General features: G+C 42.1%; 1 protein-coding gene across 3 annotated transcripts in view; it reads left to right on the top strand.

Moving 5' to 3' along the window:
* PALM2AKAP2 (PALM2 and AKAP2 fusion) overlaps positions 1 to 26,361 on the top strand; it is a 401,677-nt gene that overhangs the window by 269,741 nt on the left and 105,575 nt on the right. The window contains exon 1 of one of the 3 annotated variants that reach the window (XM_010587765.3): positions 8,432 to 8,592. The exons of the other annotated variants lie outside the window; for them this stretch is intronic. The gene's annotated coding sequence lies outside the window, so the exon portion shown is untranslated. Of the gene's footprint in view, positions 1 to 8,431; positions 8,593 to 26,361 lie in introns of those variants that run through there. 3 annotated transcript variants of the gene reach the window in all.

Below are 26,361 nucleotides of genomic sequence, written 5' to 3'. Positions count from 1 at the left end.
ATAGCAGTGTATCTGGCACTGAGTTTACAACTTTGCATGGATGATCTCATTTTATAACAGGTGACGATTTAGAGGCATGGAAAAGTTGAACAACTTCCCCAAATTCACACAGCTAATAAGAGACAGATTGAGGATTTGAACCCAGAACTTCTAACTCCAGAGATCCTGTTTTTTACTGTAAAATGAGGAAACTGGCTTGGATGACATGTAAGTTTCTTTCTACGTCTAATACTCATGTCTCTCACCTATCCCAATCAAGTGAAGAAAGTGTCCAAGTATAAAACCGGAGCAGCAGCAGCGACCACCTGTGCGATCACACAGTTCCTGTCTCTGTGCTTACCTGTCTTATCTCAACCAGACTATAAATTACTTAGCAGGCAGGCACTCCTCAATGCCTGAGTCTTTTGCAGGAGTCACAAACTGTTTCTGATACCTGGTGGCTTTACTTGTATCTGTTTCTGATATCTGTCTGGCTTCTTAAGGCATTTGAGTTTGCAATGCCTGCTCCTAAAAGTTACTGGGCAGAATCTAAACAGAAACGGAAGGACAGAAGGAAAGGAGGGAGAAAAGAGGGAAAGGGAACTGTAGAGAGGAAGAAAGTGTTTACTTGAAAAGTTGGAGACTCTTCAAAGACAATGAGAGCATATGTGCTTTAGTTGGCTTTATTATAAACTATTGTGGTTTCTGAATTGATTTTACATTGGCCAGGGTCCCACTCCCATGGAAGCCTTTAATATGTGGTAGGAGAAGCCATTAACATTCTCCATATTTAAATGATTTTAACACTTTATAACATTAGTGGTTATTTAGGGAAGTAAATAATTTATTCTGTGTACGTACACTTAAAATGCCTTCTTAATATATCCCCATCATCTTCAGAGACCTTAACGCTAGGATAAGTAATTTAATATGTTCAATACAACAGAAGGAAAAAGCCTATTTTCTCATTGGCTACTTTTCAATATTAAAGTGTTTGATGAGGAAGTCAGAGACTACTCAACTACCTTGGCTGTTAGTTGCCTTCTAGACAAATGGGCTGTGACTTGTGGCAACCCTATGAATAACAGAATAAAACATTTCTCTCTATGATAATCAGAATTATTGAAATTTAAAATGTCAAGACTTAGTCTTTTTTTCCTAATATCACTGAAAGTCCTCCTAGTTCTTTCCGGAAATTAACAGCCTGTACTTAAAAGTTCTGAGGGAAACACTTGGTAATTACTAGGAAAATGCTGTAGTTCCACTTTTTAGGAACTAAAAAATAATTTTTCCATCTTACTTAAAGTTGAAAAAGAGTTCAGTACCACTGGAAATGAAAGGTATATTTGCATTTTAAAACACAGATCATGAAGGGGAAGCAAATTCACTTGGTAGACTCTTAGTGAAAACTTGTCTTAGACTCCACATTGTTGGCAGTGTTTGCCAGCATCCTATCTGTGACCAGGCTGTGTACATTCCAAGTATATTAGGCATATTTTATGTTTTCAATGCCCTGCTTAAAAAAGTACCTTGTTTTATGCTGCCTCTTTACTGGGGTATGAGCTCTGGAGTGTTTAGAAGATTTTTTAAATGCTTCAGTTGTTAATAACATACAATTCTCAGCCAAGAAACTGAGAACTTGAACCTCATAGGACTCTATTGTTGTTAATTACCAAGATGCATTCTTGTCATCAGCACATAAGCTTTGTGGCCTCTGGAACTATGAGATGTGGTCCCTGTAGTAGCTACCTGTGTCTTCTTACTTTCCTCACCTGGGAGACCTGAACTTGGGCTCTCTATCCCTTCCCCACATTATTTCCCCTACACGAATAGCCTATTTCATTATCTTTTCCAACTCAGAACTTCCCTTTTTCCTCCTTTTCACCAAACATTTTAGTTTGGAATAATATACGACTTTTTCTTCATCATGGTAACATTTAAATGTATTCCAGTGGACAATCTGGATGACACGTACAATGGTCTAAATGTACAGGAGTCACAGGCCAGTTACAAGGTGGGACAAAATGAAAACCACTACACGGACAAGTGTCACTTGGGTTTTGGAATGTTTCACTGGAGCGTTTTTTAAAGGTCTTTTAAAAAAAAGTCTCAATCAGCCTGAATAAATGTAATCTGGTCACCATTTCCTTATGTTAGAGGGTTTAGCAGAGGGGAGGCGAAGTGTGAGGATGCAAGGAAAGGAAATAAATGTGGAACCGGCAGGAAAGTAACTTACTCGGGCACGGGAAGCCAAAGACCCTGGAGAGGAAGCGAAGGAAAGGCAGGCACCACACACTAGGCCAAGAACGGGAGCAAACACAGCCCAAGAGCCAAGTGTTTTTGTAGAACCCTATCTCTGTCCTGTGTTTTCTTGCTATTTCCTTTCTCCACCTAAGCATGATTCTGACCTCTGAGTAGTTTCCAAACCAGGCTGTATGACAGAATCAGATGTAGAGCTTACAAAAATACAGATTCCTGGGTCCCAGCCCAGACTAACTGAATCAGAATCTGTCAGTGAAAAGGTTCCTGGAATTTCTTTTCTCTCCCCCCTCCCCACCGCCCAGTTTTCCAGCTATATGAGTCAACTTCAGGAACCACTGATTCACAACATCTTAAGAGATGATGGTACTTAGTAGAGTTGCCAAGCCTAACACCCTAATCCTTTTTAACATAAAATTATAATCACAAAATGGAGGACAACCACAGAATACTGGGAATCTTGCTAACAGAGTTGATACTCACATTTTGGGGGGGGACATAATTCAATCCATGAAAAAGAATTTGAGCATCTTTTATACGAGATGGCTTTTACAAGGGTGTTTATAATTTGATAAAGCACAACTACAAGTCCATGGACTGACACATTTCAGTATGCATCAAGAATGGCCTTATGTGTTGTGCATTCAGAAAGTTGATGGTTAAAACAGTCTATAGGTGGATCATTCCTCCTATGAAAAGGCTAACAAAGCTTAATTTAGAGAAGATCTTTTTATCCCTAAATAAGAAACAGAGCTCAATGGACAAATATACCTTAACTAGGAAATGCATAAATGTTCAAAAGAGTCAGATGGGTAGGGTAAAACCACTATATGAGTTAGAGAGTAAGCAAATGATCTGTGTGAATCCCAGAAGTTAGTTGACTGGATATCCTGCTGGGGTAAATATTTCCTTTTATATTTAAATAAAAATTGCTTAGACTCTACTGACAGTTTTGGAGACTGCCCAGTGCTCACCCAGCTATTTTTATGAATTTCTAACCGTAGTATGGCTAGGGTCAGTTGAGATTAATTCTCCTTGTCACTTCTTGTTCTGATTTCCTATTTCCTCTAAAGTCTTGCCTCCTGTGCCTGACCGCTATTCTGCCCCAAGCTACATACAAGCCCCTTGTCTTTGGTTCTCTAACAAAAATTGTTATAAGAGGTTTAGGGGTTAACAGAAGTGCTTACATTGCAACATAATACAGCAAATAACTTTAAAAATGCATATTAAATATCCTCTTTCTTTTGGTTCTCCTTGCCATCAGGAATTTCTCATTCACTGGCCCTTCCTAAAAACCACCCCAGTATTTCGCCATTACTCCATAGATTTTGTAGGCTTTCAAATTCCAAAAGTGAATTGCATGCTCAAGTGTATAAACTTCTTTTTTAATCTCAAGAGATACTACCAAATTGTCTTCCAGATTTACCATTTATTAACATCAATTTATATTCTCACCGACAGTATACGATCATTTCATTTTCCTCATTCCCTCACCAATAAAAACCAAAAAAATCAAACCCGCTGCCGTCGAGTCTGTTCCAACTCATAGCAACCCTACAGGACAGAGTGGAACTGCCCCATAGTTTCCAAGGAGCGCCTGGTAGGTTTGAACTGCTGACCTTTTGGTTAGCAGCCATAGCGCTTCACCACTACGCCACCAGGGTTTCGTCACCAACAATAGATAATATCAAAATTTTATGTATTTACCAATATATTAGGCCAAAAATATTACTCCAGTACTTTAACTTGCATTTCTTTAATTATGAAGAGTTTGAGCACCTTTTTATAAGTTCAATGGCCCGTGTACTTACTTATTTATAAACTGCTGATTTTTTTTCTATTAGGTAGTTGGTAATTTTCTTCCTTTTTCTTAATGATTAGTAAGACCTCTTTGCGTATTAGTAACCTGTTGCCATATATCTTGCAAATGTTTTCCCTCAGTTTGTTTCTTCTCTTAGATTTTACAGTGGTGTATCCGGTCCCATGGGGATGCCCTTGGCTTGGGATTGTTCCTAGCTTTCCAGTGACCTCACCTGCTGTTTGATGGGAAAACTCCATGGCCCTAGGGCTATTGGTTTGGTGTGAGCCAGCTTTTTGTTGTTGTTGTTGTTTTTATTTGGTTTTCTCTCATTTTCTCGTTTTTTGGCAAGTCTTTATTTGTGGATTGGAGCCCTGGTAGCGAAGGAGTTAAAGGTCCAGCTGCTAACCAAAAAGTCAGCCATTCGAATCTACCAGCTGCTCCTTGGAAACCCTATGGGGCAGCTCCACTCTGTCTGATAGGGTCCCTATGAGTCTGAATCTACTCGGCAGCAATGTATTTTGGGATTACTTCCAGCTGATGCTTTTTATTTAGTCTTTCTCCTTTCTGGGAGGAAATGACAAATTCTTGTATACAATGGGTGAGACTCAGCTCTTCTTACCTCTAAACCTAGGGCTTGTGGTTACTGCTAGGCCATTGTTACTTGAGAGATTTAGTTTGTTTCATTCAGGTTGAGAAAGGGGGAGAAGAGGTGCTGTAAGCCTATGCCTAGGCCGGCTCCTTTCCCATAAATCCAGACTTTTCTTTTTGTGTTTCTCTAGGAAGTACATTCTAGCTCTCACATGCCTTCCTACCCCCCACCCTAACCAGGACAGTCTTGCTCAGGGCACAGTTTAAAGTGGGCCAGCACCATAGGAGAGGCAACACGAGCAAAATGTGCACTTAGCCGAAGTGAAAGAAATCCTGATCTCTCCTCACAAACAAAATTTCCATAGAATGGCCTAGGACCGTGGGAGCATGTAACATTTACACATCCCAGCTATGTGTTACCACAGAATTAGTAAGTGTGGATTTGCTTCAAATGTGCGTCTAGGAGAGCAGATGGGTTTCTTTTGTAACATATTCTCAGCTATGACAACCATGGTCATGTTAAAACGCATACAATGCAATGAACCCATAAGCACACCAAAAATCTGTTGCCATCGATTCCTCATAGCCACCCTATAGGACGGAGGTGAACTGCCTCATAGGGTTTCCAAAGAACGGCTGGTGGATTTGGACTCCCAGCCTTTTGGTAAGCAGCCAAATGCTCAGCCACTGCACCACCAGAACCCCATAAGCACACACTGGGTAATAAAACCAGCCTTTCTCATCTCCAGAGTTTCTCAAACTTTCATGTTCTTAAGCTGTTAAAACAGTTTCCCTGGCCCCTCCCCCAGGATTCTGTTTTTAGTAGGTAAAGGTGGGAAACCCTGGTGGTGCAGTGGTTAACAGCCATGGCTGCTAACTAAAAGGTGGGCAGTTCAGATCCACCAGGTGCTCCTTGGAAACCCTATGGGGGCAGTTCTACTCTGTCCTTTAGGGTTGCTATGAGTCGAAATCGACTCAACGGCAACAGGCTGGGTAAAGGTTTTTTTTTTTTTTTTTCTAGTGCCAGGTGGAGCCCAGGAATTTGCTTTTTTAACAAGCACAGTGGTAGTTCTGGTATTTGCGGTCCTTCGTACTGATTTTGAGAAATATTGTCTAAATCTAGGGTAAGATTTCTCAACCGTGTCATTATTGACATTTGGGGCCAGGTGCTTTTTGTTTTGGGAGACTGTCCTGTGCATTGCAGGAGGTTTAGTAGCATTCCTGAGCTCTACCCACTAGATTCTGTAGCACTCTGGCTCTAGTGACAGAAATATACATTACCAAATGGCCCCCTAAAAAAAACCCAAAACTAAACCCATTGCTGTTGAGTTGATTTCAACTCATATCAACCCTGGGGGGCCAGGGAGAGAGGGAACAAAATCACTCTTACTTGAAAACAATTGGTCTAGAAAAAAACAAATGAGAACATGTTAATTAAAAATAGTTTTTACTTTCAATGCAGACATTCACACCCTTACACTGATTTCATTAAACAAATTAAACAAGCATTTATGAGCAACTGGTATGTACCAAACCCTTTATATTTAAAACATTTTTAATTTAATCATGGCTACCATTTTTTACCTCTTTGTGTACCTTAAAAGATAGAAGGAAATGTTCTTGCAAATTGATGCCTATTGAGCACGCATTTTTCCTAAATTAATATTCCCAACATTTTTCTAAAACATTCCAGAACTTCAATATTAATGAAACATTGATATTGCTTTAGTAAGATGTAATTCAGAATACAGTCGGTATGACTTGCTTTACTCTTTCAAATAGTGAAACAAATTTTGATTTGTAATTTTTACACTATTCTAATTTAAGAATATATGAATTAAGAGTGATGAAGTACCTGCCATAATGTTGTTTCTAAAATCTCACTTGTGCTGTAATTTTAGACTCATTCCTTGGAGGGTCTGTGGTCTATATAAATAAATAACTCCGATTTCCAAACATGCTTATTTCAATGTGAGTTTTTCACAGGATAATAAAATGTTAAAAATAGATCGGCATGTAGGGCACCCAAATATTTAACTCCTTATGTGCCAGTGACAAGTGGAACCAAGAGAAAGGGAGGGAGAAAGGACTTAAACAAGGAAGGGCGGGAGGGAGGAAACTGACTTCTGGCTGCAGCTGTGGAATTTCTGGCCACTAGCAGTAACTTCTATTGAAATTCAGTAGCCTAAGGATGGGGAAACAATTCCTAAATGCCAAGAAAGAGGTGCCTATTGACATTTTTTGGAAACCCTGGTGGCGTAGTGGTTAAGTGTTACCGCTCTTAACCAAGAGGTCGGCAGGTCGAATCCACCAAGCACTCCTTGGAAACTCTGTGGGGCAGTTCTGCTCTGTCCTATAGGGTCGCTATAGGGTCAGTATGAGCCGGAATCAACTCGACGGCAGTGGGTTTTTTTTATACGGACGTTTTGGAACCCTGAGGAGAGCAACTGTTGTCTCTATTATAGATTTTGTGTCCATTTGTGTATAAAAGTGTGAGTAAGCTCAAGGCAGAAAAGGGGTTCCTTCTTTGGAGGGCACCATTTAATGCATAATAACTGACTGAACTTTCTTCAACACTTCTCAGTGTTGTATCATTTCCTTGCATTGGAAATCAGAGACCTTTGTGGGTTAGGAAAGAAGAATCAAAACCTGCAGTTGTCTTTCCCGGCTATGTTTGTCCTGCGGAATTGACTCCCAGAAGAGAACCCCAGGGCCTTGTCCAGGAGTTCAGAAAAAAGCAGGCCAACCTAAGATGAAAACTCACGGGGGAGAGCAAGGGGCTCCACTTCCAAAGCTGGAGAGACAGACTCTATCACTTGGAAAATGAAAACCCTGGTCATGCCTAAAAGCTGAATTCAAGAAATCTGACTTTATATTATATTCCCTGGAAACCAGCGTGTCCCAAAGTGAAGTAAGGCAAAGGCTGTTTTCTGTGGTGTGCCTGTGTGTGTAGTCTCTCAGGATTTCTAGACGGTCCATTTTCAAAGGGTCATTAACATTATTTAAATATTCATAGTGGGGGAGGGGTGACGGACTGAAATTTCAGACAGCTCAGGAGTAGGGGATGGCTGGCCACCCGCCTAACTGAGCTCAAGCTGTGTATCAGCTGCCTCCTTCTCCACTGCTGGCTTTTGTTAACACACGCGAGCGCGTTGACACTAGGCCACTGGCAGCCACAACCAGGAGAGCAGCATGAAGCTTTGACTAGCCAGAGAGCTGAAAGCGTCCCTGTCCCCTCCTCAGTCCCTAGACCACATCAGGGGCTTTCAGATAGAGCCCCAAAATATGTGCCACAAATACGTACTTTCCAACCCTTCCCAGTGACCTTTCTTACCCGAGAGACAGTCGTGCTGCTGGGTGAGGGATGACGGTCTCGCTGCCTTCTCGGGTAGGAACTCAGCAGCTCTTGACCTGTGCTCGCACACGTGCACCCCCTTCCACGTACACTCATAAACACATATGTATACCCCGACACACGTCCCCCACATACACACACGCCGACACACCCACCAGCGCGCGAACACATGTCCACGTCCCCAGACGCGGAACACTCTCCCCACTGAGGAAATTCACGGCTTCGCATCGCCGTATCCTTGCGTCCTTCTAGCCAATCAATCCATTCAATCATTTTTTTTTTTTTTTTGGTTTGTGCAGAGATTCCGCCGAAGCCGCAGAGGGAAGAAGGTGTAAGTGGGTGGGGAAGGAAGGAGAAGGGGAGGGGTGGCCGCGGGCGCCGGGCGTCCGGAGCTGGGCGGGGAAGGGGCGGGCGCCGGGGAACGGGAGGGCCGCGCTCCCCGCCCTCCAGCTCGCCCAGCGGTCGCTGCTCCCGGCAGATACGCTCGCCCCAGTCCGGGGCAGTTGCGCGAGATTCTCTGGAACCTCCACGGGCACTCCAAGGAAGAGGCAGCGACCCGCCACACTGGAGCGGAGCGAGAGGACTGCTTCCCAGGAGCGGGCACCCAGAGGTGGGTGTCCAAGCCGGAGCGCGATGACCCCGTACACCTAGTCCCCGCGGCGCCCTCCTGAAGCTGGGGCCTCGGGCGTGGGGATGCGGTGGCCGGAGAGGGACTGGAGAAGCACCGCGGGCTTTGGACGGCTTTTTAACGTCGTTGCCGAGCTGAGCGTGTGTGAGGAGGTGGCCTGGCTTGGAAGGGCTGTGGGCGTGTGGATTTGAATTCTTAGGTTTGGGGGAGGTGGTCAAGCCTGTGACTGCTTTATTGCAGACTTAATCACTTATATATGTTTAAAAAAAAAAAAAAACCGGTTCCAGCTAGCGAGGCAGGCGCAGGGTCCTGCCTCCTCGGATAGCAGCACTGAGGCCGTTTTCGGAGGGCATGCGCGGGAGAGGGCCGGTTTCCGGCCAGCGGGGCGTTTTAGGACTGGGATTCGGAGCACTGAGCCCGGGAGGCGATGCCTGAGGAGGGAGCAGCTCTTTCCGTGCCGGGAGAGGGTGGTCCGGGTCGCAGCTAAGCCAGAAGTTTGATCTGAGGCTGGGGCCCCAGCCGTTAGGACTGGTGTTTTATCCGAGATAAAGCTGGCGGTAGGTCTCTTTGGGCCCTTTGTGGGGACACTTTTGGGGATCGAAGGGGCGCGCCACGGTGGTAAGCGCTGAGCAATATGTGCCAGTAATGCTCGTACGGGCAGCGGGCCGGCAGGGATGAGAGCTAGGAGACACTGGCAGCGCCGAAAAACTCAGAAGCCGAGTGAACGAGAGGGGACCGAGACGAAGCCCATGAGAACGGGAGCCTGGGAGCCCGCGGAGGGGAGCGAGTGGCGCTGGTGGTCGGGTGAGAGCTGAAGGTAAAGGGCCGTTCCTTGTGCAATGAGGAGGGAGGCGGCGAGCAGGACTGGTGTGAGCAGGACTGGCGGCCAGGTTACTGATTTCTCCTATCCTGACGCAAGATGCCTGCCAACCCTGGGATTCCCCTACCACTCGCAAAAAGAGGGGATCTAAGAAGGAGGTGAATAGCAAGTTTCCCGCCTCAGATAGTGATGGTTTGGTTCTAATAGGCAGTGTGGTTAGACTGCGAATTCGTACCCTACCCTGGAACAGTTTTAAGTGCAGAGCCAGTAATCTGGGAAAAGCCTCCTTTTTTCCCTCCTAAATGTGTTTATTTACCTTTGAAAAGGGACTGCACACACGCACCTACATCTCTCTCTCTATATCTTTGAGTCTGGGAATTTAAGTTCCCTAGTTTTTTTTAGTTCTTTTACTTAGGAAGCTCCCTTCAGTCCAAACACGTGTTCTCTGTCTCCTGGAGCCTCAATAAGCACAAACCCACCACTTACCATTGTTATCCAAGGGGATTTGTTTCCTTGTCTTTGTTCTGATTAAAGGGAGCCTCACATTTTCTTCTGGAGAAATATTCCAAATTTAAACACCCCTCTTTCTCCCAATCTGACAGTCTCCCCAGTCTTGATCAGTAAAATTTGATAAGTAACATGCCTAGAAATGAAGTACATCCAGTAAGGAGCTTACTGGATTCCTTTAAACATCAAGTCTTTTAAGAATTAAGACTTGCCCAAGCTTATGAGCGGCCACCTAAGGTACTCCACTGGTCTTACTCTATCTGGAGCAAGAGAGAATGAAGAAACCCACACAAGGGAAAGATTAGTCCAAAGGATTAATGGACCACAACTACCACAGCCTCCACCAGACTGAATCCAACACAACAAGATGGTGCCAGGCTACCAGCACTGACTGCTCTGACAGGAATCACAATACAGGGTTCCGGACGGAGCTGGAGAAAAATGTAGAACAAAATTCTAACACATAAACACACAGAGACAAAACAGACTGGGCTGACAGAGACTGGAAAAGCCCTGAGAGTATAGTCCCTGGACACCCTTTTAGCTCAGTACTGTAGTCACTCCTGAGGTTCACCCTTTAGCCAAAGATTACACAGGCCCATAAAACAAAAGGAAACTACATGGGCACAGCAGCCCAGCAGCGAGGACTAGAAGGCAGGAGGGGACAGGAAAGCTGGTAATGGGGAACCCAAGGTCGAGGAGGGAGAGTGTTGACATGCTGTAAAACAGTATATGTACTGTTTAATGAGAAGCTAGTTTGTTCTGTAAACCTTCATCTAAAGTACAATTAAAAGAAAAAAATTAAGACTTGCCCGAAGGTACTTTCAGAACTGCTATCTGCTGGCAGCTCTCTCCTCCCCAGTTTTGACCCTTGGACCTTTGTTTAAAGGGCATCTTCTCCTTTGAGTGGGCACACTGAGAATCACATGGGCACAGTAATTATTTTGGGCTATACCAATAAAATCAGTCATGAGCCAGGAAGAACACAAATAATGTTGCTTGAGTCTTGAAATCGCTTTCCCTACAGACTGCAGTTGGGTGCTGAGATGTTTCAGGATGAAAGCTTTGCACCGGCAGGGGAGTTCATTTCAGTTTCTTTCTGGGATGCTTAGGGCTAGGGTGAGAGGGATGGCTGGGCTTTGAGAAGGGACAAACATTTTGAAATACCCGTTATCTCATAGCTCTGGCATGACTGTTGGCCGGGCTTCCTGCCTGCAGAGTTCAGGGTAGTGTTGTCAGAATTTATTTCACTTTCACAAGGGACTTATCTGACTCAGTAGCCTCAGGATATCTAGCTAATAAGATGAAGTAGGCTATCTTCACTTAGTTATCACATTAGGTGAAAATGCTCCACTAGTTTTATTTCTCAAACTTTCAATATTTTATTATAGAACTAGTATTCTAAATGTGAAGATGTCCCGGTGGCACAATGGTTAAGCTCTCGGCTGCTAACCCACCAGCAACTCCCTGGCAGGAAAGACCTGGTGATCTGCTCCCGGAAAGATTTACCACCTAGAAAACCCTGTGGGGCAGTTCTGCGCTGTCCTATAGGGTCACCATTAGTCGGAGCACTGAGTTGGAATTGACTTGATGGCACACAACAACATACTAAATGTTACTTTAAAAAACGTTAGTAGCTTGGACTTCGTAGTTATAACTGTTGTCCAGATAGTGTTTCTGTAGAGTTGGTGGACCTTTAAAACACCCATGTCCCAGATTTCTCTCACAATTGTCATGACTAAAAAATCCAAAAACCAAACAACCTGTTGCTGTTGAGTCGATTCCAACTCATGACTAGGCTCTGTGTTTTAGGATAATGAGCAATATTTCCAATAAAGATGGAAATGAATTTGGATGGAGGTAGCGTTGAGGGATTTAATAGTTGGAACAGGAGCATACCGACCATTACAAAGGGAGTAGTGTTTAGTTCCGCTCTTGAATTTTTATACATTTCTCAACTTTGCTGGAATTGATGGTCTGTCTTGAATTAACCTCCGGAAAGGCTGTTTGAGAAACACAGGAGTCACTCTCTGCTTAGATTATCGATATCAGGGATCCTGCGCCAGCTATTGGAAATCTGAAGTAATTGGTTAGTGTATTTATCAGGTTACATAATTTTAGTAAGTTTTGCCAGTTACATTATTTTCTTTACACTATGCAAACACAACACCCAGAGGCAAGTTTTCCATGAAGTTAAACAAGTTTAAGCTTTACACACACTCTTCCTTGTCACCAGCCTCACCCTATAGCACTTGGGAGATTTAGGCCTGAGGGAAGCAGTACAGCCATGGACCATGATGTGGGGGATTTATATGGTTTTTGGAGCCCCAGTGGTGCAGTGGTTAAGAGCTACGGCTGCTACCAAAAGGTTGGCAGTTCAGATCCACCAGCTGCCCCTTCCCTATGAGACAGCTCTACTTTGTCCCATGGGGTTGCTATGATTCGGAATCGACTCGATGGGAATGGGTTTGGTTTTGGTTTGGATATGTTTTTTAGTTGTTTGTAAGAAAATACTTTCTAAGAATGTATAACAGTTTAAGTTTTAGACATTTGCTTTTCAAATACATTTTTCGGGAGTATATTATATGGGAAAGTTGTAACCACCTGTATTCTTAAAGAAAAAACCACCATTTTGCTGAAAGAAAAAATGGAGTTTACACCTGTGATTTTAAATAGTTCATTAACTAGAATACGTAAGGAATGGAGTATGCTAAACAACCTAATAACTGAGTTTAAACCTAAGTTTTTTGTTTTATTTTGACTTTTGTTTAATGAAAGTGTTTCTAAGATGTAGTGAATGAGTAACCTGCCTTCTTGTCCTGGTGAGTTTAGTGTGGTAAATATACTGTTGTCTTCTCATTAATAGTTTAGAATCCTGTAGTCACAGTGTGTTGAAGTAAAGTTGTGGACCTACTCCAGGGACAGATTCTGGAGGCTGGCTTTTTAGAAAACTAAAATCCCTAATAAAAATTTTATTTGTTATTTGCTACTCTTTTGAAAATTGAGTACCAGAAAAATGAGTTACTCAGGATCTTGCTTTCTTACGAGAAAACGTGAGGTGCTTTCTCTAGGTTTCAGAGAGGGGTTCTTTTTTTTCTGTTGAGTTGAATTCTGAGATTGAGGAGGTACAGTAGAGGACAGAGAGCATGTGGGAAGGGACCGAGGGTATCCTTGGGCCCCATATAGCTATTTTTCCCTTTAGGATTCTTATTCTCATTTATGAGCCCCAGTGCTACTACGCTTTAGTAGGACACATTTGAGTAGGGTCACATAGGTGGGATCAAGAGCCATGTAACTAGAATTTGTTCTCATCTGGGTGACAGGCTCAGAGTAGCTGAATGGACCATGCAAGTGGAGGTGGCCTCTGGAGGCAGAATGCTGCTGGTGTCCTTATGCAAGCAGAAGACAGGGATGGGGATGAGATGACAAAGCTTCCATCAAATGGACTCCAGAACCACTGCAAGATTCTTTACAAACTCTAATGAGTTTACTATTTACTAAGGCAGGAAAGTAGAGTAATACATTAAGTAAAGATTTGTAATCAGGGTTAAAATAAAAAAGCTTTTCAGGAAATTAACCAGAAGAGTCTGAGAAATCTCGTTAACCTAGTCCTTTTGTCTTATCATTTAACTTGTTTTCACGGATTTATAGTAGAGTTTGCTGATTGGGTGGATTTTACATAGCAACCGTGGTGAGGTGGATATACCAGAAACATTGAGTTAATTCTTAAGTGCTACAAATCATTAAACAGACACATAAAGTGTATCCTCAGCTCTTGGTCCAAACTTCTGTCCAACAAGTGGCAGGATTGGGTAGCACAGTGCCAGGACTGGGATCCAGGACTAGAATGATCCTATATGTTTAAGGAAGTAAATCCATTAGAAAAATTATCTGGGGATTAACAAGCAACATGATTTAGGAAGCAGAAAATTGTAGCACATTACCCAGTTTGTGATGCCTTTGTGAAAAACTTTATTTTCAGCCTGTCCTCTGGAGGGAAATCCCCATCAAAAACATCTACAAAATTGGGGTTAACCAGCTCTGGTCTCTGGACTATCCAGTGCCTATACTCTGTATAAGGATCTCAGCCCTGCCTGAAGACCCAATTTCCCAGGAATCTGCCTTGTTCACTTGGGCAGTATATTTGGAAGTCTGGTCCAATCATTCCAGTATCCATGTAGAGATTCCTGGGCCCTGGCACAGGCTGACAAGATCAAACATTTGGGAGGAGCCCTGGAATCTTCTCTCCTGATGATGCCAAAATGAAGCTTGAGAATTGTTACCATAGAGCACGAACCTGTAGTAGACCCATGAGTACCTCCTACTACCCAAAATGTGCAGTCCTGTCGCTAATCTGAGAAATAAGGAAACATGCCCTGGACTAGGTTCCCAGTTAAATTCTTAAGGTGATAAATCCTGATTTTCCTGCCTTTGGACTTGAGTGATTTGATTCCTAGACTCCAGAGGTAATCCTGGAGCTTTTTTAATGGGTGTGTGAGCTTTCTGCCCTGTAGAGCCCCAAACTCCAGATGATTGGTGAGAAATTGAGTCAATATATAAAGATAGGTCCAGAAATATTTACCTATCCTCAGACAATGTAATACGTGTTTCATTACTTTGCATGTGCATTAGCAGGGAGGCCTCGAAAACAAACGATTATCATTGTGCAGAGTAAGGATAAACGGTGCTGCACCAGCAGTCTTGGGTTGTCAGAGGGGGATGATCCAGAAGTTTCCCCACAATGCTTAGAGCGCCCTGGGGTGGTTGGACACAGGGTTTAGAGGAGAATGTTGCCAAGGCTTCTAGGTTTGTATACCTTTGCTTAGAAGAGTATATGCACAAACCTGCCTCCCGCACCACACCAAATTCTCGGACAAGGGCAGTCCCTTAGATGGCCATTCGATCTCTCTCTTCTGACTTCCCAGGGTTTTATGGTAAACTTATGGGCCTAGGAAACACTGGTGGCCTAGTGGTTAAGAGCTTGGCTGCTAACCAAAAGGTTTGCAGTTCGAATCCACCAGGTGCTCCTTGGAAACCCTGTGGAGCAGTTCTACTCTGTCCTTTAGGGTCACTATGAGTTGGAATCGACTCGACTGCAGTATTGTTTCTTTTTCTTTTTTTTAATGGGCCTAGGACTGAACCAGTTCTTCCTTTAGCAGAGAATGGACCTGCCCAAGAGATCAATGTCAAGTCCCATTCCTGAGGCAGTTGCCTGACTTTAGCTACTAACGCAGATCTCTGCCAGGGCCCCCCTGAACCAGCACCTGGGTGAAGCGTGTGTAGAAGGTGTGAAGGCTAAACCACGTTTTCCTGGCTGCGGTTTACTGACTGCTTTGAGCCCCTCTACCAGGTGGCAGACTGCGGCAGCTTACAGTATGATGACATCATTTCTACAGTGGAATAATGCAGAAAATTACTTTGGAGCTATGCCCCGTGTACTCTTTTTTGCGATTCAGGTGACAAACAGAAAGACACCGTTATTTAGCCCCTTTGATTGGGGACGGGGGTGATTTTCTCAAAGGAATAAATCTTAGTTAATATTCTAGGAAATTTGAGTACTTCACAACCCTGAAGTTAAATGTTCTCTCTACTTATGAATTAAGATCAAGCGCCTGTGTGTCAAGTACTATGTGATTCCACAATTATATTTAACTTGGAAAATTAGTATTTTACCTGAGAACACTTTATCTGATGCAGTCACAGATTAGTAGAACTCATTCATTTTGGGAGGAAAAGGAATAAACTGTATTGGAAACTTAGCTCATATTCAAAATGCTTGTAATTATTCCTGTTTGGGATCAGTTTTCCTTTACAGAAAAGTTCAAATTAGTGTTAAATGCAGCACAAAGATGGGCCTGGGAGGAGGAGGCATTGCTTTTGCATGAGATCACAATGCTTATATTGTTTTTAAATATTCTTTTTATCATACATTTCCTTATCAAAATAATTTATGACCTCCAAAAGAATGACAGATGTTATGCTGTGACCAGCATAAACCAAAGAAAACCAAACCCGTTGCCATTGAGTCGATTCGACTCATGGTGACCCTACAGGACAGAGTAGAACTGCCCTATAGGGTTTCCAAGGAGTTGCTGGTAGATTCCAACTGCCCACCTTTGGGTTAGCAGCCAAGCTCTTAACCATTGTAGCACCAGGGCTCCGTGACCAGCAGAGAGGATGTAAAATAGATGATTGAAAAGGGAAGAAATTCTTCCCCCTCCAATTTTTCTCTTGTAGGGAATTCCCTGTAATTCCCAGGGATACTTTGATCTTGAGGTTCCTGTACTTTTTTTTTTTTTTTAGGTATGTTTTTGTAGCTTCAGATGTATGCAAACCTCTAGGAGGCGTATCTTAAATACCAAAAAAAGCCACGGCCTAGAGAGTGCTATGCAAATTTGGATCTTTTTGGGGGGACTTCCAAAGAGAAAAAGAGCTTAAATTGCAGCATGAGAGATTTTATTTAGACTTTTGAGAGTGTCTTGATATGGTACCAAGGAAGCTGTGGTATGGTTTCTAAACATGTGCTGGATGCCCATCACTGGGGGTACTCAAAGGTGACATTGCCCCCAATCCTGCCTGGCAATAATGACTTTTATTTCTTTGCTTTACTTCTAAAACTCACCCAGGGTTCTGTCCTACCTTTCAGCTCCCAAACAATCTATGCCAGGTCAACTGTGCCACCTGGAGGTTGGGGGAGGAAAGGAAGGGAATGGAAGACTGGTCAATGGAGCCATTGCCTCATTCGACCACCTCTTCCTCCTCGCCCCCTGGCATCCTTGCTCTTCCCTTTTCTCACTCAGCTCCTTTAATTCCATCATGCTGCAGGCACTTCACTAATAGATGCAGCTCTCCCTGCCTTCTTCCTTTCCTTTCTCTTCAAATTCTTGCCCAGAACATCTGGACTGGTGCCCCTCCATCTACTCTGCCTCTCTCCTTCCTTTTTACCTTTTGTTTTTCTTTCTCTTCTTCTAGTTCTTCTTCTTTTTTTTTTTAATTGTGCTTTAGGTGAAAGTTTACAGAGCAAATGAGTTTCTCGTTCAAAAATTTATACATGAATTATTTCTTTCTTCCTTTTCTGACCTGAACATCAGGTGAAAGTTTACAGAGCAAATTAGTTTCTCATTCAAAAATTTATACATGAATTGTTTCTTTCTTCCTTTTCTGACCTGAACATCAACCTAAATTAAGATTGGGAAGTGAAACCAGTATGCCCTTTGTATATTTTTTAAAAAAAGCGTTTGAGGTAAAATTATATCCATTAAAGAGCTCCTGTCATTCATCTCCAGTTTTGAGAGTCTCCTTCAGAATTGCCACAAACATCTCCAATGACTATCTTGTTTTACTCTGATTAAACCTGCTTTTCATTTTCTCAAGCTCCAAAAAAAAAAAAAAAATTCTTCCTTGCTTCTGTTTTGTTTCCCTATGTTCTTTAATTCTTTGTATTATAATAATCATTTTCTGCTACTTTTTAATGGAGATTATAAGTGAGGTAGATTGTTCCAAGGAGAAGAAAAACCTCTTTGCAACATCTGTGTATCTTCTTTTCATAACTTTTAATATTCCTTGCAAGTGAAAGGTGGGGCTTTAGAAATGAAAGGAGGCGTGGGGAGTGCCTGGCTGGCTATGTCAGACATCCAAGACCAGCATTCGGACTCAGGGGCCAGGGCAGAAGAAGCCAGAGCGCTGGGCATCTGGCCATAGCGGAATGTATCTTGCAGGGCTGGAAAGCTTGTGTTTCTCCAGAAGACCAGTTGATCAGCTCCGCAGAGCTTTAAATTGGAGATGGGGAGCTATGGGGAATGTTGGAGGGAGCAGAGAACATGAGAGCTGTTGCTATGAAGGATTATCACTTATCAGAAAAAGGGAAATGTGGGCACCTGGTAATTGATTTCTAGTAATTGTCTGGAGAAAATTATTGGAAATGAGTATTAGAAAAAATTTTGCCTTCAGTATCAGTCTTAAAAGGTATATAAAGGAGAGGAAGAAAACTAGGGATTGGGGACATCTGAGAGACAGACTACTAAATTTTTTATTATCATCACTGATTGAATGCCTGCTGTGGGCCAGGTATGTCTTATTTTAGCCTCTAACAACGCTGTGGTACTTGGGTAGTTTTGATCCCATTTACAGGGAGCTCTGCTGTCAAAGTGGTTAGGTGTTTGGCTTCTAACTGAAAGGTCTGCTGCTGACCAAAAAGGTCGGTGGTTTGAACTCACCTCATCTCTCCATGGGAGAAAAACCTGGTGATCTGTACCAGTAGAGATTTCAGCCTAAAAACACTATGGGCAGTTCTACACTGTCCTATAGGGTTGCTGAGTTGGAATCAACTGAACGGCATACGATAGCGATAATTCTCATTTACAGGTGAAGAAACTGAAGCTCAGAAGTGAGATGAATTGCTCAAGGCCATGCCCGCTGGCCATGTTTCCCCCTGGAGAAATGGGGCTGAGATAACTGCCTCTGCCCCCTCAGGAGGAAAGAGAATAGACCAGCCCAGGAGTTTTAATTTTGAATATAGTTAAGCTTCTTGTTTAAACTGTCTGAATGAACCATTCTTATCCTGGGTGGTTGTTGTGTGCTGTGGAGTCGATTCCAACTGATAGCTAACCTGGGCAGATAGCCTCTTCATTTTAAAAGGGCATCTCTGTATGTCTTCGTCCATATTGCTTTAGTTGACATCGAATGGATTCCAACTCATGGCGATGTCATGTGTTACAGAGTAGAACTGCTTCATAGGGCTTTCTTGGTTGTAGTCTTTCATAAGCAAATCACTAGGCCTTTCTTCTGCAGTGCTGCTGGCTGGATTTGAACCACTAACCTTTAAGTTAGTAGAGGAACATAAACCTTTTGAGCACCCCCTCCCCCACCCAAGGACCTTATCTTTGTCCTCAGGAGTCTTTATGACCCTGAGGCACCCCTGTGCTCCCACGCCCTCTAAGTCTCATGAGCTCCTCAAGGGTCCCTTTGGACTTGATACTGTATATCATCTCTTGCAAATTCCAGTAAACCCTCTGCCACAAATTATGTCTTTCAGTGCCTTCTGGGAAATGTTAACAAGAATTGTTACACAATTGTCTACTACAAATACTTAACAAATACAAAGCAACAATTGCTCAGGCTTTATGAAGAATGCACCCAAACCAAGGACAGAGTTTGTATGAACAGAGGAAGACATAATACAATATGTGTAAAAAAATAAAACCTTGAACCTTGAACGTGAGCCTATTTTCATCCACAAATTTTGATTGGGCTTCTTTCAGAAGGGTGTAACTTTTAAAAAGTAAAAATTACTGTATTTCTTCAGTGAATTTAGTCTTCTTAAGAGCAGATGCTCAGATTAAAGTGGGCTTAAGATGCTTCCTGAAAAACGAATATTTTTTGAAAGTCAGGCCCTAATTCAAAGGGCATGTCTGTTGAGAAGGATACCATTGTTATAATTTTTTGTTGTTGTTACAGATTAAGAAACTGAGGCATAGGGGCTTAGGACAAAAGCATATAGCTAGTAGCAAAGCCAGGATTTGAATCCCTGTAGTCTGGCTTTACAGACAGACTCTTAAATGTTTTTCTATTTATTGGTTAATACAAACTAGCCTTGGCCTTTCCTTTTACCGTGAACCTCAGTTGACAAAGGCTTGCAAAAAATACAGCATTTTTAAAACTTATATAAATTAACTTAATTTTGTCTCCAAGCCTTTAACCTAGTGCAGACAATTTAACCTCTGTTACTTTTGAAACTCACTCACCCTGTGATTATATCCAAGTTCTCTAAGGTTTTAAAAGGTACCTTTGATTTTACCTGTGATTTTAAGTCATATGTCTACACTGCTTTTGACACTCTGTCTGCATGGTCAAATGTGAGGCTGTCTGCAAGCCCATGCAGGCCAGGCATGGGATGGGACAGGGGAATTCTTGGTGAATCAGGAAACCAGGAGCCCGGAGTCCTTCCTCTCTAAAGCCTTTCCACTTCCCTAAGGAGCTTCCAGGATACAGAGTGAAACACCAGTGAGCCAGGGGAGAAAGGACTCTTTCTGGAACACCTTCCATAATCCTGTCAATGGCTTTGGGTTTTTACAAAAGCTGGGAGAAACCTTGGTACTGGATCCTGAAGCAAGGAGTTAAAAGCCAGGCTCCCTAGTTAAGGAGGAGAGAAAGTAAAAGGAGAAGACTTTTTTTTTTTTTTTAATTGTAGTAAATATAGAGGTTTTAAATATAGAGGTAACAAAACAGTTCCCATTTCTACAACCCTCACATGTACAGGTCAGTGACATTAATTATGTCCCTCATGTTGTTCAACCATCATCTTTAACTGTTCCGAATTTTTCCATCACTCGTAACAGAAGCCCAGTGTTCCCTAAAGAGAAGATATTTATTATGATCTCAAAAATGTTCATGGAAATATTTTTTTGAGTGCCAAAGGGAAAAAGTAGACTTGAATCCTCCAGTGACACTTGGCCTTACAGCCTTCAGCTCCTTAAGAGATGTGCCTGTCTTCCCTTGAGAGAAGCACAGGGTCTTGTCTGGCCTCTGAGACCCACCTAGGTCTTCAACACAGTGGGCCCTAAACACCCACGTAGTGAATTGGCTCAGAATGTGGGTCCAAGTGGTCCATTCCTTGAAGACCATTTGGTAGGACGAGCCTGGGTAGGTAATGGTGCCCTCAGCGGAGGCCACAAAACTGTGACTTAAAGCAAGGGGCATGAGTTGAGTTCTGTTTTCTCTGCTTTCTGGGCAGTTCTCTGGCTGTAGGACTGGGGCAGCTTCTTAATTACCACATCTCTGTCATCAAAGGAATTCTGAGTTGTTATATTGCCCAATATTGTTTCCTTTGCAAATTGACTTTGGCTTGGTGCAATTCCAAATGGAAACTATCCTCCTCCCCTTTGTTTTTGACACATTGGCTCCATGATAAGGGAAGGATGGATGTCTGATCATTGTCTTGTGCTCTCAGAGCCCCAGATAACTGGGCCCTCCACAGAACCAGCCTTTGGAAGAGGAAGAGGTGCTTGTAACATTTCAAAGACACTGTTATGAATTGAATTTTGTCCACCAAAAAGGTAAATTGGAGTCCCAATCACTGATACCAGTGACAAAACCTTGCTTGGAAATGGGGTCTCTGAAGATGTTATCAGTTAAATTAACATGAGGTCATACCAGGCACCAATCTGAGTGGTGTCCTTTAAAGGCAAGAGAAACAGAAAGACAAAGAGGGAAGACGGCCATGTGAAGATGCATCTGCAAGTCAGGGAGTGCCTGGGGTCCACAAATTGCCCATGAAACATCATTCAGCTTGGCTATTTTGATATATTGTTCTTATCCTCTTAATATGATCGTAAATGTTACTATCCCTATTTGTTACGCTTTTACAAATACTCCTGGTTCCTAATTTGTCTTCCCGACTTTTCTTCACTAAAGTTAAGTGAGTTCGCTTAAAAGATTATTATAGCTTTAGCAAATATATCATCCTAGCTTGGGATATTCTCATATTATCAAATAAAAAACTCTTAATTTGTTTTTACCAGATAATTGATAATAAAAGTAAACGTGGCCTGGGTTTCTTATCATTGGGAAGATACAAATGAGGAAGGAGAATGACCGTTAGTAGATAATGCTCATCCAACCCACAAGAGATTAACATTCTCCTGCAACTTTCTAGGCAGATCAGAGAGGGTGGATGCCCGGTTCTACTCTCTTTTGGTGATAAAAATCCTGATGACGTTGCCCATTTAGATGGTGCTGTTCTCTCAGTTAAGGACATCATATTTAGACCATTTTAATTTCAAGTATAGAAATACTTTCATTTTTTCTATTAATAAATAAGAAAGCTTTTTAAAGTTAAGGTTAAAGTAAAATTGCATAGTTTGGCTGAATAAAATATTCTTCTATTAAAGGGTACCTTACCCATTGCGGTTGAGTCGGTTCCAACTCATAGTGACCCTATAGGACAGAGTAGAACTGCCCCGTTAGGTTTCCAAGGAGCACCTGGTGGATTTGAACTGCTGCCCTTTTTGTTAGTAGCTCTTAACCACTGCACCATCAGGGTGCCTTAAGGTATCTTAAAACTTATATTTGAGGTGCATCATCTGGCCTGTGCATTACTTACTCTATTCCTGTTTGTCTGCTTGGTATTTCCTATCCAGAGCTTCATTGACTTCAAGGCAATTGAATCCACTATTAACCAGGAGAAAAACATCTGCGACTCCCTCATCCCCAACAATGGATTTTAAAAATGCATTGTACACAGTCCTCTTTAGAAAAAAAAGGGGGGGGGGCGTATGGGGGCTGGGGGTGAACAGAGGAATTTCCTCCTCCACCCTGGCTGTTGCTAAGCCGTAAGCTAATATTGTGAGAGAGGAAAAATATCAAGGTCTCAACTTTCCTTGGGCTATTGCTTGGTATTTACATTTACTACTATTAGTAAAGATCACCCCACCCCCCAATGCCTGTTAAAGCTGAATGGCTTGTACTTTCATTTGCAGACGTTAGAGTTTAGCTTAGATTCATTTACCCCAGGCTTCTTAAACTCCTCCATGTTATTCTGGTGTGGTCTTTGTATTAGCATTTCTTTTTTAAGTTTTTTAATTTTTTGTGCTTGGCTACTAACCAAAGGTTGGCGGTTCAAATCCACCAGCTGCTCCTTGGAAACTATGGGCCAGTTCTACTCTGTCCTATAGGGTCTCTATAAGTCAGAATCGACTCAATGGAAACAGATTTGGTTTTTAGGGTTAGGTGAAAGTTTATAGCTCAAGTTAAGCACTCATTCAAAAATTTATACACATATTGTTTTGTGACATTGGTCACAATCCCTACAATGTGACAGCAAGCTTCCCCTCTCCACCCCAGGTTCCCTGTGTCCATTCCTCCGGTTCCTGTCCCTTCCTGCCTTCTTGTCTTGCTTTTGGACAGGAATTGCCCATTTGGTCTCATATATTTGATTGAACTAAGAAGCACATTCCTCACTGTGTTATTTTTTGTTTTATACGCCTGTCTAATCTTTGTCTTAAAAGTGACTTCAGGAATGGTTTCAGTTCTGGGTTAGCAGTGTCCAGGGGCCATAGTCTTGGGGGCGGGGGGGGGGAGGGGGCGTTTCTCCAGTCTCCATCAGACCAGCAAGCCTGGTCTTTTTTTGTGAATTTGAATACTGTTCTAGACTTTTGTCTTAGCATTTCTGATCAAGAATTTCTTTTGTGCTGACAATTCTTGAATCTGCTGTGGTGGATCAGGTATGTCGCATTGTCTTTAAATTTATTATTATACTTGTCATTGAAAGTGAAAATACAATTTGGAAATATATTTTGTCTCTTTAAATTTTGATGCTTTCTTTTCTTTTTGCCAAAACCTCTTGAGAATGACAAGAAGACAAGCAGTGGTTGAAACGCCACTACCATGGTTTTTAGTCAAGTGAGAATTTATCGAGTGAGAACTTTCCAGATTGTATTGAGATTGTATTTGTTTATGTTCCAAACTTGTTTTTTGTAAGACCGTAATTCTGAGTATCAGTAGAACTTGGGGCAGATAGAATTTCGTGGAATGTATAATCCTTTTGAGGTTTACATTTTTAATTTCATGATGGATTGGTTAAGTAGGACAAAGTCCCCTGCAGATTTCACTTGCTGATTTTGTTCTTTTCCTGATTAGGCTCCCCTCCTGCCTCCTTTAAGGAGCAGATGAGTGATGTGAAAATAAGGGGTATGGGTGGTTATTGATGGGAGTGACTGTGGGCTTGGTTAACAAATCATGTTGATAATGAGGTGCAACGGGAACCCCTGCATCAGCTGCTACAGTGATGGGTCTGAGGTTTGCTCCAGTGAGGGAGAGACTGAAACTTGCTTAAAAGAAAGCAGCTCTTCTCTTGGTTTGCCTTATCTCTGGGTAAACAAGTTGCCAGAAGTAATTATTCCTTGGTTGGCGTAATTTAGGACTGTCTACCAAGGAAGTATCGTATGGAAACGAGACCATACTATAGAAAGGACATTTTCAGGTCATGTCATTTGCAAACTTCTTTATTTTCTAAAGCAATAAAGTTATTCATAGATTCATCAAGATCAAAGGTCATAGTCTATAAGAGGCAAGCAGACCCTTATTAGCTGAGATACTCAGGGCAAGTTATTCCACCTTTTATATGGCAAAAGAGATTGGTTTAAGGCGCAATCTAATCTTGTAGATCAAGTCCTGCCTCATTAACATAACTGCCACTAATCCCGTCTCTTCAACATCATAAGGCTAGGATTTACAACACAGGAAAATCACATCAGATGACAAAATGGTGGACAAGCACACAATACTGGGAATCATGGCCTAGCCAAATTGATACACATATTTTTGGGGGACACAATTCGTGACATAAATCCTGCATATCAGTCTTGTGCCTTATTAATGTAGTTAATTTAAACCCTTTTGTATTTTTTTTCCTGCTAAATGAATGTTCATAGCAGCTTTATTTGCAATAAGCAAAACTGAAACAGCCCAAATGTCCGCCAACAAAATAAATGAACAAACAAATCATGGCACCTCCATACAGTGGAATACCAGTCACCAATAAAATGAAATAAACTATTGATAAATACAACATGGGTACATCTCAAAATAATTATGGTGAAAGAAAGAATCTAGGGAAAAGTATATTCTGTAGGATTCCATTTATAAAAATTTCTATAAAATTAAGACTGATTTTTAGAAATCTATAGAAACTAACTTAGAAAAAGCAGATCATTGGTAGAGGGTCTGGATGAGCAGTAGGAAGAAATTACAAGAAGGCATGAGGAAACTTTTAGGAGTGATAGATAACGTTTCTTATTTTGATTTTGGTGATGATTTCACTGGTGTATACATACCCCAAAACTTACCAAACTGTAAATTTTAAATGCATGTTAATTATTGTAGATCAACTATACCCCAACCCTTTCATATTCTTTTTTTTTTTTCATATTCTTGATGGAGCAGAAACTTCAGCTGTTCTTTCATCAGCTAATGTTCCTGGGTTGTGAGTTATCAGATGATCCTCTAGGTCCCCTGTCAGCTCCAGTATTAAATAACTGTGCACATTTGATTCTTGACTTCTCAACTCTAATACCAGGGGTAAGGACGAGGAAGGGAGGACCAGGAAGCACTGAGGAAATGACAGCTTTCAAACAGCCCACCTGACTCACAGAGCCTGTGCCTTTGGACGGGGGGACAAGTGAGATAGAGCTGCAATGTAGTGACTCCTAGGAGCCCTTGCACTCATCGGTATCTGCCTGGTCTGATTTATCAGGAGTGATACACACATGATTCAGAGATGGGTTTATGAGAATTTTTACTTTGGCTGAGTCATAATCTGCTGGCTATTTCCATTTTTCTAATGTCATTTGATTAACTCAAGGATGCCCAACTTTTGTTGTCCTGCCTCATTGAGGGAGGCTGCTTGCTGATGATGAGACCCACCCAGAGAGAAAGAGGGTTGTACTCCCCAACCAGTGGGTATCCTGCCAACTCCAGAGAGAGAAATGTGCCTCCCAGCAGTGAGATACTGACAGCCTCGCACAAAACCCATTGTAGAAGCATTTTCACCTAATTTAATACATTTCATCTTCCCCTGAGAGGTGGCTAAGCAGACATTATAATCCCATTTTGCAAATAAAGAGAGGCCAAGTGAGTAGCTCAGGTCACATGCTTGATCTGGCAAAATTTCAGAGGGATACAGACCACCAAAGTTTACTTTTTACTCTGAGGAGTGGGACTAGGGGATCAGGGGAGACTTTCTTTTTCTACTTTAGACTTTACTATGGTGTTTAGATAGTTTTCAAAGAACAACGGCAATTTTTAAAATAAATATTTGTTTCAAAAACAAAACATTTTGTTTTTTATATTTGTAAGTGTTGTCTGAATTTTAGCAGATGAAGAAAGGACCTTTCCAATCCTTTAGTCTAATACTTGCATTTTAATAGACCAGAAGGCTAAGACAAGCACAGTTAAGTGATTTGGTCGCGTGATAAGCTGGTTAGTGGTATAAAACATGTTTCAAACCTTAATAGGCTAAACGTGATGATTTAAGCTCTCTGTTCCGCCTAATACATGTTTAACCCAGACAACTCCAGGCCATACTATAGAGAGGCCTTTATGAGTCTTGTTAATGTAGGTAATTTAGATGCTTTCATGTTGATTCTTGGGGGCCTGTAAAACCCAGTGTCAGAATATGGCACCTGTTGGTACCCCCATGACTTCAGGCATACTACTCTTCCTCTTTGCTTTTCTGTTTCTTGGTCGGTAAATAGGAATAATAATACCCATCTTGAAAGGTTAATATTACAAATCAGAGATAATGAATTAGGTAGAACCCATATGAAATTGCCATTTTTGTAGGTCAAAATGACCAAATATTGGGAATTTCATATGGTTTCACATAATATGCAAAGAGTCTGACAGGTATTCAACAAATAGTAACTACT

The sequence above is a fragment of the Loxodonta africana genome, chromosome 9 (assembly GCF_030014295.1).
Source record: "Loxodonta africana isolate mLoxAfr1 chromosome 9, mLoxAfr1.hap2, whole genome shotgun sequence".
NCBI classification, from domain to species: Eukaryota; Metazoa; Chordata; class Mammalia; order Proboscidea; family Elephantidae; genus Loxodonta; species Loxodonta africana.
This window is presented reverse-complemented; position numbering and strand designations above follow the sequence as displayed.